Source organism: Aythya marila (assembly GCF_965140915.1).
Source record: "Aythya marila genome assembly, chromosome: 2".
Taxonomy (NCBI): Eukaryota; Metazoa; Chordata; class Aves; order Anseriformes; family Anatidae; genus Aythya; species Aythya marila.
In genome coordinates, this window is record NC_139043.1 from 84,738,522 (window position 1) to 84,753,497 (window position 14,976).

Sequence of the window (14,976 nt, forward strand, 5' to 3'; positions counted from 1 at the left end):
CTTGCTTCTTTCTGTTTGATTCTTTTTTACCATTGTGCAGTTCAGTGCCTTACATTTCTTATTTATTGTCTTGAAAGACAGGTGTTTTATTACTGCTATAAATCTCTGAGAATTGCCCATGAGCTTACTCTTCAATACTTGTTTCTTTTTGTTTCATTATCTCCTAGGAGCCTACAAGGTAGACCCAGGACCCCTCTCTGCTAGGCTCTTAACAAACAGAAGACTGTGCTGGTGGATGATTACAGAGGGATGGTGACTAAAAGGTAAGAGACTGTATTTTGTTCAGTGGGTAGGTGGTGTCATGGGGAGATTGTAAGATACTATCTGGAAAAAGACTGAGACACAATTTTGTAGAATGTTATAAGTATTCTGCCTTTCTCTCCTCCCTAAGCCAAGGAAATGGGAGAAACAGAAATGGGAAGAAAGCAAGAAAAAGCAGAACCTGCAATTCTCTTTCTTTTTCACCTCTCTTAAAAAAGGTTTAACTTTGAAAAGGGAAAATGTAAAAATGAGGATGTTTGTTTATAGAAAAAATTGAAAGGGCAACTCTAAGAGTAAAATATTTGTAGGTGGCAGATACTCTATTTCAGGATGCTCTTTTGAAGGCTGCATGCAAATGCTGACCATTTGTCTAAAAAAGACTTACGAGAAGGGAACCTGTATAGCTAAATGACAAGGTAGAGGAGACTATTAAAAGCAAGAAGTTTTTTTCAAAATGCTGAGTCTGTGTTCAAAGGAGGAAAACAGACACACAGCCCACCACTAAAAACAAACAAAAAAACAAAAACAAAACAAAAAAAAACAAAAACAACCTATCATGCTAAAAATGGAATTAATAATTTATTTATTTTTTTTTCCAAATATATCAGTAGTAGGAAGCTAGTTGAAGACCCTGTGGGGCTCACATATAGAGACATTATGAAATGAATGATCCAATATAAAGTCTTGGCAGAAAGCTAAATAATTCTTGTGTGTATGCATTCACCATTGGAAAGTGTGGTGTGGTTCCTGTTTTGGAGTGCTTCTTATGGAACTCTTATGAGATTGCCTTCCTCAACTGAAAGAGTCTGTTAGGAGAGGCTGGAACAAATTGCATGTTCCCAATTTGATAGGATGAGATGTAGCTTGCCCAAGTTGTTAAGGAATTGAAGGGCAAAATAGACCAGCTACAGAGTGTGACATGCAGCCTCTTGCTTTATGTGGGAATGTTGACCTACTTGAGGGTAGAGGGGCTCTGCAAAGGGATCTGGATAGGCTGGACCAATGGGCTGAAGCCAACTGTATGAGGTTCAACAAGGCTAAGTGCCGGGTCCTGCACTTAGGGCATAGCAACCCTATGCAACACTACAGGCTGGGGGAAGACTGGCTGCAAAGCTGCCTGGCAGAAAGGGACCTGGGGATATTGGTCGACAGCAGTCTGAGTGTGAGCCAGCAGCGTGCTCAGGTGGCGAAGGAGGCCAACAGCATCCTGGCTTGTATCAGAAGCAGTGTGGCCAGCAGGACAAGGGAAGTGATTGTCCCTTGTACTTGGCTCTGGCTTTTGCCTGCACCTTGAATACTGTGTTCAGTTTTGGGTCCCTCACTACAAGAAGGACATTGATATGCTGGAGCATGCCCAGAGAAGGCCAATGAATCTGATGGAAGGGTCTAGAGAATGAGTCTTATACGGAACAGCTGAGGGAACTGGGGTTATTCAGCCTGTAGGAGAAGAGGTTGAGGGGAGACCTTATCACTCTCTACAACTACAATAAGGAGGTTGTAGCAGGGTGAGGATTGGTCTTTTTTCCCAAGCACCAAGTGATAGGATAAGAGGAAATGGCCTCAAGTTGTGCCAGGGAGGTTTAGGCTGGATATCAGGAAAAAATTATTTACTGAAATGGTTATAAAGTATTGGAGCAGACTGCTCAGAGAAGTGGTTTAATCACCATCCCTGGAAGTATTCAAAAGATGTGTAGATGTTGTGCTTAGGGGCATGGTTTAGTGGTAGACTTGGCAGTGCTAGGTTAATGGTTGGACTTGATCTTAGAGGTCTTTTCCAACCTAAATAATTCTATAAAGTGTCACAGCGCCAACAGATTTGAAGTTGCCTAATTTGATGCCACATTTTAAAAAGCATTCAAGTGGAATCTGGGAACCTAGAAACCAGTAAACCTTTTGTTTAAATTGTGTAGATTAATTGAAAAAAAAAATTATTAGTGGGTGTGTTAGGAAAGACACTACATAAATATGATGGAGATACAACGAAAGCATTGATTTCTTTAAACAAAATCATGATGAAGAGATTTAGAGACAAGCTACTATTAGCCTTCGACTACTTGAAAAGGTGCTTATAAAGATGATGGAGCATCTGCAGTGTTCTTAGTAGTAGCAAACCATGTAACAGGGGAGGAGAGGGTCAGCTTGCTTAGGTTACAGATTGAAGTGTTCTGATTGGACATTTCAAGAAAATCCTTTTCACTAGAAAGGTAGTACAGCTGTACAGGAGAGGGGGATGGATCTCTCCTCATGGAGGTTCTCAAGTCTCAGCTGAACAAAGATACAGCTTACATGCTCTACTTTTGGTTTTTAGTAATAAGTTGGGTTGGATGGCTCCCAGAGATCCCTTCCAAATAGCAATTTTGTGATTTGAAGTTGAGTCTTTATAAACTGCCGCGGTCCTTTGGATGACTTAACAGGAACACAGATGAAAGAAATTTTACGATGTATTGCTTTACTTATATTTGAGAAGGCATTCAAAGTCCTTGCAAGAAGTTTTTGAAGGACCTCAATAAGCACAGGTTTGGTGGGAGGAGTGCCAACTGTGTGAATAATTGTTTAAAAGACTGGAAGCAAAACACCAGGACAAAACATGATCAATTCTCATAGTAGCTGGAAATCACCAGTGGATTTCCATAGAGATCTCTGTACAGGGAGATTCTTAGATTCCTAAGTGGCTAGGAGCAGAAGCTGAGGGGTGATGACAAAGTTTGTTTCAGATATTGCTTTATTCAGGGCAAAAGAAAGTAAAAAGAGGGAGCAGGATGAAACACTGCAGAAGAAACTTATAAGACTGTGGCCATTAAAATGGTAGACAAAATTCAAAGTTGGTAACATTTTTGGGGTGGCCTTTGCATATCAAGAATTAGATCTTGCTATTAAAAGCAGGAATTTAATGGAAAAATCATCTGTCAAAAAGAAAATTTATGTCACAAGTAGCTCTGAAAGGATAGAGATCAAAATATTATTAGGCCATTCTTAATCTATGGTGTATTTGTGTCTGAATTACGATGACAGTTCGGGTCTTCTATCTCAGAAAAATGGAGCAAAACTGGAAAGAGAAAAGCTCATCAAGAATAAGTAAGGGCAACAGAATGAAGAAGGCATGGGACTGCTTCTGTGAAAGAACAACTAAGAGTGTAGATGAGAGCCTTGCAGTTGTAAAAGGGATGCTGGCCTGATGATAATGGCACAGGTCTATAAAATCAAAAGAGGTGTGTGGATGGGAAATAAATATTCACTGCCACCTTATTTTTGTATCGGAGGAGGTACCAGGTGAAACAGGCAGAGAGTACTTTCAAAACAAGGAAAAGATTTTCTTTGCACAGTGTGCAAGTCAAGTCTGAAATTCCTTGCCACAGGATGCTGTGCCTGCTGCATGGTTATAAAGAGCTGCTGAACAAAGCTAGAAAAGGGAGAGGGGAGACGTACACAGGTGTTTCCTCTAGGTAAAGCACTTGTTCATCTGCAAATTGTAGAAAGGTGTGCATTATGTGTTTTGAGGGATGGAGAGGAGGAGAATATTTCTACATAATTGCTCTGTTTTTCACTGTTGTCTGGACATTCGTATTTGGCTGTTCCTGTGGACAGGGTAGCAGGCCAGTGTGATCATTCCATGTAAGCTAAACATGCAGCCCAGCCTGCTGTGGCAGTTCTGATGCACTATTTTATAAACAGTAAGGTTGCAGGGTGCAGTCCCAGAAAGGAATTCTGTTGTTAGAATACCTTTTAGAAATATTAAGCTGTTATGTAATTTGAGGTCTTACGCTGAACTCAGAGACTTTTCCCTTGCTGTAAGATGAATGTTTATTTTGGCACTTGATGAATTACAGTTCAATTAGTCTTAATATGTTCAAGCTGTTTCACTGAGAGTTCAGTTCGTAGTCCAAAAATATTTTCTTTTTTTTTTTTTTTCCTGACTGCATTCCCTGTTGAGTCTGTACTGCATGTCAATGAGAGAGGATTTAGGAAAAACAAAACAAAACAAACACAACTTTTCACCCTACAATCTCCTAGTGACACTCATTTCTGGGTAGAGATGGTGGACTTTACGGGGCGAGATAAGAAAGGTGAAATGAGTATAGAGAATATAGAGTATATTCTAGAGTATAAAGAGAATGAGAAGAGTGCTAAACTCAAAGATACTTTTGTGTTTGCATACTAACAGGAGAGGCAAAATATTGGAGTTACATTTTGGTGATCAACAGGGCAAAGATAAAAATGATAGACTTGCATAATAATAGCAGTTGAAATGTCCCAAACTGATAGAGGTGCTGAAGAGAGAGGGTCATGGGAGAAGATTAGTGGAAAATAGCTAGATTGAATTGAAGGAGTTAAATGGCAAGAGGTAAGCAAATATGAGAAACTGCTGAAATTTCTCAGGATGAGAAAACCAGGTTTTGCAAATTAAAGAAATGTCTTTGCTTTTCAGTCAGTGGTTTATGGACTTCAGATAGATGAATCCATACCAGTAATAAAGAGTGTTTAAATTTTCTGGACTGGTATATATATTTCTTCTGGAAAGTTTTCTGAGGGTACTTGAAATAAAAATGGAAAACAAACAAACAAACAAACAAAAAAAAACATGAGAGGGGAGAACGTTATTTTTTCATTGGTTTAGGGAGAGTAGTGGCTTTTGGTAAAGAACAATTTGGCTAAAACAGTAGCAGAAGCAAGAATAAAGTAGATGAAATAGATACTCAAAAGAATTATAGGAAACATGGCCAGAATTTTTAAGGACAAAGAACAAGTGAATGTTTTAAATAGTGACATACTGAGTCCTGAGGAAAGAGTATTTTTTTTTGCCAGAGTAGGCGGTACAAGGGTGAGATTTGGGATAAATGGAGGGGAACTGCAGAATAAGAGCAGTTCACAAGAGAAAAAAGGCAGAGAAATATAATGGAGGCTATTACCAGTTAAAAGTACTGCTTAGCTCAGACATTTCCCAAACCATTTAATTCTTTGAGCTCATCCAGGTGAAGGAGTGTCCTTCCTCACACTTCTAACTTTCCTGGTATTTTCCTTGTAGCACTGTGTGTGTGGTGGCAGGTGGTTTCCCTTTGTGACCAGGCTCAGAGAATTGCATCAAATGAAGCATAAAAATGAAAGGCTCATTTGTGGTAGTAGTAGTTGGTGTTGTTTTTATGTTACAAGTAACCTGCATTGCTTCAAAGTAGCAACAGCAATTTCTGGGTGGAATGAAGGAGCTTAGTTCTCTTTCAGAAGCCCTGGGTCTAGTATGTAACGTATCACAGGCCACTGAACTGCAAACAGCTTTTTACTGAAGTGATGAATTGTGCTGTACGCATAGAAGGTGAAGGAGGATCATAGAGGGATGGATGAGGTCATTGTGTCTAATGGAAATACCCTTTGTTTTTTGCTACAGAAAAAGAGTGTCTTCACGTTAAAGCCTGTTGTTAAGTTTCCAGGATTAATGGTATCTAGAAGCTGAGTTTTAACACCTGGTGTGAAACTAAGTGGTCTTTGATTTATAATTTTAATCTCTTCCCCCCCCCCCAAAAAAAAAAAATAAATAAAAAAATCTAATTAAGGCTAAGGTTTAACTTTTCCACACTGGCATAACTGCACCTCCACTAGTCATGCTTGTCTGCAATTGAGATGCTATTTTCAGGTATTCCAGGTATCTCTCAATTGCCTGAAATCTCATGGATTGCTTTCCCTTGTCTCAATTGTTGAATATGTCAAAAGAATTTGCAGAAAAGGGCACTATTTTGAGACCCTTTGAGCCATCTCTGTTGATACAGTTTATTCTTTTTTTTTCTGTCTTGTTTTACTACACATGGTAGGTTTATTTATTTATTTATTTACTTTGGTGTGTGTGTAAAATAGTATAATTGTTTGCTCTGGAAGCCCTTCTGCACAACACCACTGAAAGTGGCTTGAATTATATTTCACTCAGCTTAAAGTTGCATTTTTATAAAATATGGTGGAATTCACTGCTGGAAAACATGCAAGATTGACAGCCCTGGAAATTGAAAACCTTATTTATCTATGGACTAGATAATACAGCCTAGCTAGTACAAACTCTGTATCTTGGCAATATGGCTTATGATTAACCTGCTGAGATGACCTCTGCTTGAGTTATTTACAGAGCATTGAAGGTATGCAAAGATTTTTGCACAGTGAGAGCCATGTTTCAATTTGTTTTCATAACTTTTTATATGATTGTAAATATAGGTTTGTATCTTTGAAAAGCAAAGATCCATGAAATTCCGACTGGATTTCCCATGTAGAAAAGATGTGTTTATCTATAATTGCATTGATTAGTTGTAGAATTCGATATGGCTGTAGTGACTGAATAAATAAAAGATAAATTACATTTTTATACTAAAAGAAGTTAACAATTTAAAAGCTAGAACACATCAAGGTGACTTCAGCAGTATAGATACTTTGCTAGGTCATCCTGCAGCTATCTTGTCATGGGGAAGGGGTATGTAACTGAGGAGAGAATTGGCCTGGTAGGAAAGGATGGAGAGAACCCATTGCTGCATCCAGACTTTTGCGACTCTCCAGTGGCATGCAAGTTCCATTGTCTGTCAGTGGTGAAACATGCTGAGGCAGAACATAAAAAGCATGGCATGCTAGAAAGTTTCTGTTACTACTCCTGGAGAATATGAGTGTCATTCACATAATAACTCTTTCTGAGTTATGTATTTTCTAACACTGATTTAAATTTATGATTTTTTTTTTTTTTAACCAGTCTAAATACACACAGTATCAGGTAGTTTATTTTGTTGTGTCTTAAGTTTGTGTGTTAAGTTTATTTTTATCAGGTAGTTTTCTTTGTTGTGTCCGGTCTTTTTTCCTCTCTGCCCATTTCTAGGTCAAATTTTGCATTTCTTTAGTTCACAAGAGCCCCAGTGGAAAGGCCTTGCATCCCTAACATTTTCTTTCTTGGCTCTTTGAGTTCCAACAATTCCATTCCATAGACCTTTCTCATAGCAGAGGGGAGATGCCTATAATGCTTGCATCTCATTGCACTGCTGCTACGTAAGCTGACATTTTTCTGCTCTGACTTGATCATTCTTCAACACCATACTTACAGCCAAGGGGCAGGGTATAATTGGACTTTATTTGTGGGATATTTTATAGTACTTGTGTTTTGCCTTGTCATTGTCAGAGGCTATTTGAAAGTTGTTCTTTTTTCACGGTCATTTTCCTTTAGTTGCTATTCCTTCTTGAGCTTTATGCATGAACTGTTGTTCTGAAAGTAGATTTAACATCATGTCTTTCTGTAGTAATATGCAAATGTCTTTGAGGCGGAGAGTTGGTAAACAAGGGAGAAGGAATTTAACTGCAGCATGTTTATAGAAAAGCAGAAGGGTAGAGGTGGCAGGAAATAAGAGCATACTCAGTATCTGTGAAAGTCTGATGGAAGAAATAAAGACAAATAAAGGAAGGGAAAGATATCTTGACATTTTGTTTGTGTTTAAATTAATACCCGGTCCTGTGAATACCCAAGCAAAAGGAGGTTTTAGTCGGCTCAGAAAGGAAAGACACTGAGGTCTATTATGACTCCTACAGCAGAGTGCAGAAGTGTCAGTATGCCTTGATTTGTATGGGGCGTAATGCACTCCTTCACTCTGAACTGGAGGAGTCAACTTAGAGATCCACCCTTGCTTAGGGCATAGTGGAAGGTGGTGCTCACAGAGTGGGATAGCTGGTCACCTGTGTGTAGGCACAAGAAGGAATGGGCTGTTCCACAAGAATTCATATCACGTTCTCCTAGCTTTCGTGTTTATTTACTCACATGTGGTACGTGCCATGACTGCCACATCCCCTGTGTGATGGACACTGCCTGGTCCCATCATTATCTGCCAAGGCTTTGTGATGAAAAGGAGTTGAGAAATCTGTACAAGTCTCAGTCCAAGTTTCAGCTACGAAGTGTGAAGATGCTTTTAATGGATCCCATGAGGAGATGCTTTGGGATCTGCTGTCTTCCAAAACTGAGCTGTGCAATGGCTTGTTGAATTCTTTTGGAAATGGTGCTGGAGTGGTAGACGTGGAATCATGTGGAGACCTTTCTTTCTCAGTGTTTTGACTCAATCTTCTCAGTCACCACTTGCATCCAATGTAACATGCCAAATCCTTGAATACCTGAGGAAATGGGAAAAGTGGTTTGTCTGGCTTGTGATGAGTGCATTGGCTGGCAGGTCTGGAGCTCAGGGTGAATTAAGGGGGTGGACTGAAATATGTGCTATCCTCCTTGCTGCTGAGTAGTGAGTGGGATCCTGGCATAGTTTATATGAAATGATGTTTCTGGTGTGGGTTCATAGCCTGGGTTAGCCACTAGCCAGCTCATTATGTCTCAGTGGAAGCAGGGTATTGTATTGCCTCTCCACGTTGTTTTGGGGAAAGGGGAGAAGGAAGCTCGACTGCAGCAGAGGGCGAGAGGGAGAGCAGATAGGGGAAGATTTTTGTTTTGCAGAAGGTGCACTGTGATTTAATGAGCACAAGTTCTGTACACCTCTTTTTTCTTCCTACATATAGCAGTTATGGTGTTCTTAAAAATGATGCTGGAGGACAACTATCTGGAATAGGATGATATGAGGGAGAAGATGGTGCCAGTCACAAGTGAGTGCATGGGTCTCAGTGCTGAGACATGCCATTGTTAGCTGATGTTGGACTATCAGCTCTGCTACAACTGACTACTGTGAAAATCTAGACTGCCTGGGAGCTGGGGTCTTTGCTCAGGGTGTGGTGTTACTCTGGGTGTTAGAACAGGGATATAGACTTGTGGACAGGATAAGATGAAGGATCAAGGCAGCCAGGTGAAGTGAAAGCTGTACTCGTGGCATGTCAGTGTGCCAGTGTTGTGGTTATTTGTTCATCCCGGGAAAGGGAACCCTTGCCTGTGCTCTGTGTGTGTGTTGTTTTTGAGGCACATGAAATGTGAAGGTATGAAGATGTACAGAAAGTAGTGCAAAAAAGTGGTGCTGGCCATACTATGCGGCTTTTGGTAATAGATCTTGGTGGTCTTAAGCAACAGTAGCTAAGGCTGTTCCTGACTGGAGGTCATCCAGCCTTGCCCGATGGTGAGCAGTGGGGAGGGGGCTCCCAAAGGTTTTCTAGATGGTTTTCCACAGGCTATTGCTATGACATCTGTGAGTGTATTGTGTGGGTTGGACAGGAAATTTCCACTTAGACACCTGTGGGGTACCAGAAAAATTTGGATGCAAGCAAAACAGTTTAAGCAAGCTGAAACTGCAAGCCTTTATTTTTAGAATTCTGAGGGAATACATAGTCATCCTACGCATCTCTATTTATGAGTTCAAGGTGACTTTGACACATTAGCTCTCTGAATCCTAGATTCCTCAAAAGGAGGAGCCTAGGATATTTTTTCAATGTATGCAATACTTGAATACTTACTGTGTGCTTATAAGATTCCAAAGTGATAAATGAAAAATGAAGGCTACAAAGCTATGGAAGTCTAAAGCGATTTTGGATATGATGAAGACATCAGTGACACTTCATGTAATTTAGTCCTTGACTGATGGAAATTGTCAGCCACTGAGAAATCATTGGGAAAGATGTCACCAGACAAATTGGATTTTCACAACATTGTTAGTTTGTGAAATAACCTTACGGAAAAGATTTTTTCCTGAAAGCTCTTAAGTAGAAATGATTAAAAAGAGATTCATCATTAACAATTAGATAAAACTTTGTAGATGAAGTTTAAAACAAAATCAAAAACTTTTAAAGAAAGATGGTTTCAGTCTCAGAAAAAAAACTAGAATGCATTTATTTATTTATTTTGAGATACGAATGTACAGAACAGCTCAATGTGTTCTGAAGAAAACCCACAGGTTTCTTTTGTGTGTAGGAACAAATATGTCAAGAGACATTCCTCATTTAACCTGAGGTTGTTTGACATCATCTTATTTGTTGTTTGACAGCTTCATTGGATGCATTCCACAAGCTAGTATGTAATTTCTGATGCATCAAGTTTTACTCCTTTTAAACAGACTTTAAAATAACTTAAATAATTTTGGACTTAAACAGCTTAATGACTTTGAACTTAGTAAGTTCAAATAACTTACATTTTAACAGTGATGTTGAGGGAACAAAATACAATTATGGTTTATTCTCTTTAAAATGATTTTATTTATTTATTTATTCTGTTTTACCATATCTTAGAATCTAGAAAAATAAGCCAGTTTACATTGCTAGGAAGCTCAGGCATGTACAAAGATGTTCCTATCATCTGTGAGACTATTGTATACACATATAGTAAGTAAATTACATGTATTACTTGTATTAATTTTGGATTTTACCTTTTGTTTTTGATGACTCTCATGGTTGAACTTCTTAGCTACAAAATGGTCTTTGAAAAATATTAGAGGATTCCATTATGCTTAATTTCACATAGTTTATTTTAGGAAAGATTTTATGAACTTGATATTTCACAGAAAGTACAAGATATCTGCCTCTGGATTCAGGATTTAGTGAAAAATTAACAAAAGGTAGATGATCTTTCAAATAATTTAGCTGAAGCCAGTATTTTCCTTTCAAACTTATTTTTTCTAGAATTCTGATAGTTTTATCAGAGTTTCCTGTGTTTCTAACAGGCATCTTCAAAAGACAGTATTGCTGGTCATGTATTTAATGTTCCTATTAAAAAAAAAAAAAGTTTGCATGATGTCTGTGAATTGTTGTGGTACTAACACAACTGAACATGGCATAGAAGGGATTCATGCTTTTTTTCTGGTGCAGTTCTCATTTGGAACACAGATCTAAATGCAAAATCTAGTATGGAGGAGTATACGGGTTTCAGTGAATCACAGAATGGTTTGGGTTGGAAAGGAAATTAAAGATCATATAGTTCCAACCCCCTGCCATAGGCAAAGACACCTCCCAGCAGACCAGGTCACACAAAGCCATCCAACCTGGCCTTGAACACTTACAGGGATGGGGCATCTACAGCTACTCTGGGCAGTAGAGGTTCCAGTGCCTCACCACCCTCGGAGTGAAGAAATATACTGTGGCAAAATAAAATAGGTGGGTTCTCTTTGAGTACTGTTGCCTATAGATTAATCATGGGATTAGACTGAACATTAAACAGTACTTTCATTGGTGTGTTACATCAATGTAAATGTGTAGGAAAACATTTGCTGATGCACAAAAAAAAAAAAAAAAATAAAATCAGTCTTTGCAGTGGTAATAATAAAGAGCAAGGAAAGTGGGAGAGCAGCCTACTTACCCTAGACTTTGTCTACAACCATTGCAGAGATACTGGATGGTTCAGTCCCCTTAAGCATTCTCTGTAGGATACTGTTTCTGTTGCTTGCCCAAGAACTGAAGGAGGAGTCCAGACACCTGGTGAGATGAATTATGTATTTTGAGTGCTTATCTTGGAAGAAGAGTTACACATAAAGAAGTAGATGGAGAACAGAAGTGTTCTATAGCAGTGATGTGTAATCCCCTTTCCTTCATATCAGTCAGCTAAAACTTACTATCACTGAAGCTGTTGCCATAAAGAGATATGGTCTTGGTTATTGACAGGAAGAAACAAATCAAAGGCTGGCAGTTGGCTAGGAATTGAGAGGAGGTGGGAAATGCATTTGCAAAGGGGTGTGTGGGGTGAGTGGATTCAACATACAATAGAAGTGAATACATTTTTGTATTTCAGCTGTCAAAGCTGTGACAACCACAAATTTGCTAAAAATTGTTTAAAAGCCATTGCTCTATAAAAATGGTACCAAGAAACTGCAGCATTGAGCCCACCAGAAGAATAAGTTCACCTGAGTTATTTGACTGAAACAGGTGGTCAGAGTAGTCATTTCATGACATTCTGGAGCTCAGCCAGCAGTTCTTTTAAGTAGTAACTACTTAAATACAATCTTTATTTTGGAAGTTCGCCTAGTATTAATGTGAAGAATATCCACTAATAGTTCTGTTTTAGCAGTACAATTTTGTTCTTTAGATTGGTGATTTAATATAATACATTTTGAAATGTGAGTCCTTATGAAAGCTAATTCCCAAGTACTATGAAGCACTTTCATACAGTGACTTATAAAATGATAGAGAACTTTTTTATTTTTTTCTGGGCTTTACATTCTAATATTTTCAGTTGGATATTAACTTAAAAAGTAAAAACAAAAACACAGCTATTTGAAGTTGCTTCCTTCTGTTTTTTTACATAATGTACATTTTTTTCCTGTATAAATTATAAATATAAAAATGTATTTCCAGATGGCTGTGATAATGTGATGTGATGATCTTCTGTCTTAATTATTCAGAAAGCACAACGCAAATCTGTGTTCTTTTCCCAACTTATCTAGAATGCAACAGCTAAACTTGTGTTACTCTCATATTAGAACATTTTCTTCTGTTTTCACTCAAAGCCACTTTTTGTACACTTTCGAGATCTTACATGCTTTTTTTTTTTTTTTTTTTTTTTTTTACCTTTACCTTTCTCTTTCTCCTATTGTCTGATTAAAAAATACCCTCTTTCCAGCTAAACATTTTCCTGTGATTATCTCAGGGCATTGTCTTCTGCTGTTCTGTTGCATGGAATTCATCTCAATCATTAACTACGACCTTTTATTAAATCAAGTTATGCTTTTAAATCTTTTTTTTTTTTTTTGTAGCCCACTGTACAAGATGGTTTACAATAATGTGTGGGGAAAAGGAGAATATGACAAAGCATCCTAAACTAAACTTATTTCCTGCATAATAACTATATCTGAGTAATAGTCGTGGTAGAAGGCAAGGCATATGTCCAGATTTAAAAGCATGAGCTATTGTGATTTAAGAGTTTTATATACATAAATAAATTATATATCATAATGATAATTATGTGATATATAAATTATAGTGAAGGTTCAGTGTATTGATTATGCAAAATAACAGTCACAGCCTTACAGTTATGACTGTGGTCCAGTATAGATTACCAGTTCCCAGTGGAGATACCTTAAAATTCACTTTTTCTGTGGCTCCCATATACAGGGAGCATGGATGACTTTTTACCAAAATATTGCAACAAGTAAGTTCACTGTAAAGATAGGGAAAGAATAAGAGTTTGAAGGATGTTCATGAAATGTCATCATTGCAGCAGTTTCCATCTAAATCAAAGTATTTTCTGCACTTCTCCAAAGTATTTAATTAGTTTTGTGAAATAAATGTAGTTATGTAGCTTAAAACAAAGGAAAAAACAATGCCATAAACTGAGACTGCATTGGCTAGCAAATATGGTGAAAATAAATGTTAAAAATACTTTATGCTTCTGGTCATTTGCTTTTCTTAGTGTAATATCTGTTCAGTGTGGTGAACTGGCTTCCTTTTATTACACTCAAGTTTAATGAGTAAAAAAGATTTTTCACAAATAATTTTTATTTACTGAGGTGTAGAATTATGTAGTGTAAAACATCTTCTTTCAAGGGCAGCATTACAAAGTCTCTGCAAGTATATATTGCTTTAAATTTATTTTAGCCCACAGCATTATATTTTATCTCTCAGGAGCATGCCAGAGATATTTAGAAAGCATTTTTGTAAGGACAGCATTGCTGGCTAAAGTGATAGAAACTTCTGAAGTTTAATATTATATCGTGTTTTGTGAAGGATGACAGTTGCAAGAAACTCCAGTTAATGCCTATGCGAGAATGCTGATGTTGAAGCCTTTGCTGACTCAGCTTTAACCAGCAGAGAGCTTTCCAAACAGTAGAGCTTCCTAATAGATGGGTGAGGGAATATTCAGGAAAAAATGCAGCAGACTGGCTATTTGGGATGCTGTTTCTTCTTGTGGTCACAACTCACACATGTATAGTACAACAATTTGAAAAAAAAAAAAAAAAAAAGTGATGCAATGGCTTTTTCTTTGTTTTACAGGTGGACATGTTCATTTTTCACTAGACTTCATAAACAATGTGTAAATACTGACTTGTGTGTAACATATAGCAATACAAATTAGTAAAATGCAAACTGAATGTTGTACAGAGCTGAGCTCAGATCTTTTGCAGAATCTGGACGGATCCAGCCCCGCACCTGGTCCCTGGCAGGAGCAAGCAGCACGTGGCTAGGGAAGGATGAGGGAACCAGGCATGCTGCTAGTGGGACTTGCCACAGATACTGTTCCAGTAGCAGGCACTGCCACATGGGAGTGCCCAGATACTTAACAGCCATCTGTGGGTCCTGTTTCTGTGGATCTGCCCCATCCCTTTGCAAAGTTGTGCATAAAAATGCAAATTCAAAATCAACAGGATAACGTGGCAAGGAGTGTCTACTGAACTGCTGTTACTCACGGTACTTGTGCATATAGTACTACTAAGTGAGCTTGTAAGAGATGTTTTCCCCTTTCTTACTACAGAACAGTTTGTGTTATGTCATATTGATGGTGTTGGCCATCTTTTGTGCCCTAAGAAAATGCATGTGGTTTGCCAATATTAGTATCAGCTGAGACAGAAAGGAGAAGAAATGTAAAGGAGTGTGCATAGATCCTTGAGCAGCTACAGTTTATACCTCTGCATTTCCTTTTCCTGCACTAACTGCTGCTTCTGCCTTCTCCTGGCCCATTTTTTCTCACTTTACTCTCACTTTTTCCCTTTGGCTGCTAAACTTCCTCTGGTTTTCCTTCCAACTTTCTCTGCTTCTCAGAGCTTTATTTGCAAGCAGTGATTACCATATATATATATATTTCATATATATAAATTTATATATTATATATATATATTTTTTTTTTCCATTGAAGTTATTTTGTAAAGG

General features: G+C 38.0%; 1 protein-coding gene across 7 annotated transcripts in view; it reads left to right on the forward strand.

Moving 5' to 3' along the window:
• SEMA5A (semaphorin 5A) overlaps positions 1-14,976 on the forward strand; it is a 340,995-nt gene that overhangs the window by 81,456 nt on the left and 244,563 nt on the right. For all 7 annotated transcript variants that reach the window (XM_082753180.1, XM_082753178.1, XM_082753176.1 and 4 more), the window contains one exon: positions 168-263. The gene's annotated coding sequence lies outside the window, so the exon portion shown is untranslated. The remainder of the gene's footprint in view (positions 1-167; positions 264-14,976) is intronic.